Below are 2,569 nucleotides of genomic sequence, written 5' to 3'. Positions count from 1 at the left end.
GGGAGAAAATGTAGAGAGATAGTGGAAAAGAATTAATATGAGGAAAGAACAGAGCAAGACAGCCAGAGAGGCAAAAATTCAGAAGCTAAGAGAGCAAGCACGCAAGAGAGCATGAGAGAGAGACATAGAGAGAGAGAGAGAGAGAGAGAGAGAGAGAGAGAGAGAGAGACAGAGAGAGGAAGAGACAGATGGACAGACAGAGAAAGATAGACAGACGGAGACAGATGACAGAGAGACAGAGATTCAAAGTAATTGGTATCTTCTTTCTATAGCTGAATAATATTCCAGTGACATGATAGGAACACCTGAGTTGTTTCGCTTCTGAAACATTGTCTGTAAATAGTATTCATTTTTCTTTTAAATAGCTGTTGCTGGGCTGGGAACGTAGCTCAGCGGTCTAAGTGCCTGCCTGGCAAGCACAAGGACCTGAGTTCCATCCTCAGCACTGTTGGCCACTGAAACCATGTATGGTGGTTTATGCCTGTAATCCCAGGGAGGCTGAGATGGGAGGATCACTATGAGTTCAAGCTACATAGCATGACCCAGTGCTGAATCAATCAATAAATTAATCAATCAATTTTTAAAAATAGCTATTACTCTCATTTGTGCATCATAATTATATATTGTCTATAGAATTATTTTTCTGGATGACTTTGATAGGATTTTCCATCATAAGCAATGTATGAATGTTCTTGTTGGCCCAGATCCTTACTAGTACCTGGTAGCAGCAGATTTTTCATTTGCCTTATATCATTTATTCTGAGAGATGTAGTATTATATTGTTGTAGTTTTAATTAGCATCCCCTTGTTGTCTGAAAATGTTAAAGATTGCCTTACATATTTATCTTCCATTGCCACATTTTCTTTCAAACTTCTTGTGGAGTTATTTTCTGATTTAATGAGATTGTTTGATTATTTGTCTTTTTGAGGTGAAGATTTTTCCATTTATTCCATATTGAACTCATTTGGGAAATGTGATTTGCATATATTTCTTCTTAATGTCTTTTCCCCCTTCATTTTACCATTGTGATATAAGACATATTAGATAATCTATTTTGTAACTCTGGATAAGAATTACCTCTGACCAGGTTGTGTTCATATTTGTATATTTCTTGTGAAATTTTATTGCATTATAAGTATAGTATTTGCTCAGTTTCTCTCAAGTGTGAAGTCTTTTATATTTTCCCTAGTGCATATAACCCTGAACGTATGGTCATTGTGAAGGAAAATAAAAACACTAACAGATTTAGTGGGATTCTGCTCTACTTTTTCACTGCCTCATACTTGGCATGCCTCTGGCTGTGGAAGTATCACACCTCTCCCTGTTGCTCCTAAATTTCAGCCATTTATCATATGAAATTTAAATGCCATAGGCAAAATTACTCCAGATTTTGATCCAAATTATTTGGATGCCTTTGCACTGGTAATGTTTGAAGAAAGACTTGGGGGTTTATTTTGATGCCAGGAAGAGGTATGTCTTCCCTTCGCTCTCTCTGACAGAGTGCCTGACCTGTGTTTTACTTTGTTGCTCTAAGGGTGCTCCAGCTACATACACTTACCACAAACAGTACAGTGTGTCAACAGCAGTGACCTTTTCCGTACACTCTCACAAAAAAAAAGCACATTTTGAGAAATAGCTATTTTTAGCTTTGATTCAGTCTAGTCTCACAGTGTAGGAAAAAGAGTCTTAGGATCAGTGATTTAGTGATGACATTAACCACCTAATAGTTTACTCCAAGTGGTACTGGAGAAGGGCATTTGTTTACACACTGACTATCCTACGTGTCACTGGAGCAGGTGCCATTTCAACCAGTCGATTCTTATTCAGGAAGTGTGATAAAATTCTTGTTATACTGTTTTATAAAAATTAACAGAAAGTGTACAACTTTTGGTTATCCTGTATTTAAATAGACTGGTGTTTTAAAGTCGATCTTGTACCTTCCCTGGGACATTTCTGTGTTTTGACGTTGGTACTCATCTGTCATCTGAATAGATTTCACTGTTCCCGGCTGTTGCACTAGAACCTGCCCATTATGAGAGTGGGTTGAGGATTCACATAGTGCCTCTGTCTTCATCGTGAAATACAAAGAAATGGAATCCATTTTGGAGGCCAGATCCTGGTTCCATTTTCTCTACTTAAGTACATACTTTGTACATAACATCTTTGAATAGTAAAATACAATACCTTGCGCTAACAAGCTCTTTGTAAAGAAAGATGCTGAGGAACTAGGCATGGTGGCACATGCTTATAATCCCAGCACTCAGGAGGCCGAGGAATGAAGATTGCTTCCAGTGTGTTACCAGCCTGAGCTACAAAGTGAGCTCAAGGCCAGCCTGAACTGCATAGTGATACCCTGTCTCAAAAAGACAAAAAAAAATCCTGAAAACCCAGGAGAAGACAGATTATACAAAGATCATTAGACGTGGTACAATTTTGTTCTTGTGTAGTCACTCTTAACTAGCTGAAATGACTCTTCAGTTCCACAGTGTGGGAATGAACAGGGATCTTTACTTTCTGTATTTCTCTATACACTGATCATTCTCCCTTTTATATATTTTTTGTCTTACG

The 2,569-nt window shown here is 38.0% G+C and overlaps 1 pseudogene; it reads right to left on the bottom strand.

Moving 5' to 3' along the window:
* The window catches only part of LOC101570507, a 37,792-nt pseudogene extending 35,717 nt beyond the window's left edge, over window positions 1–2,075 (bottom strand).
* Between the last annotated feature and the right edge of the window lie 494 nt (window positions 2,076–2,569).

The sequence above is a fragment of the Octodon degus genome, unplaced genomic scaffold (assembly GCF_000260255.1).
Source record: "Octodon degus isolate 3935 unplaced genomic scaffold, OctDeg1.0 scaffold00181, whole genome shotgun sequence".
NCBI classification, from domain to species: Eukaryota; Metazoa; Chordata; class Mammalia; order Rodentia; family Octodontidae; genus Octodon; species Octodon degus.
Note: the sequence above shows the minus strand (reverse complement) of the source record. Positions and strands in the feature narration are given on the sequence as shown.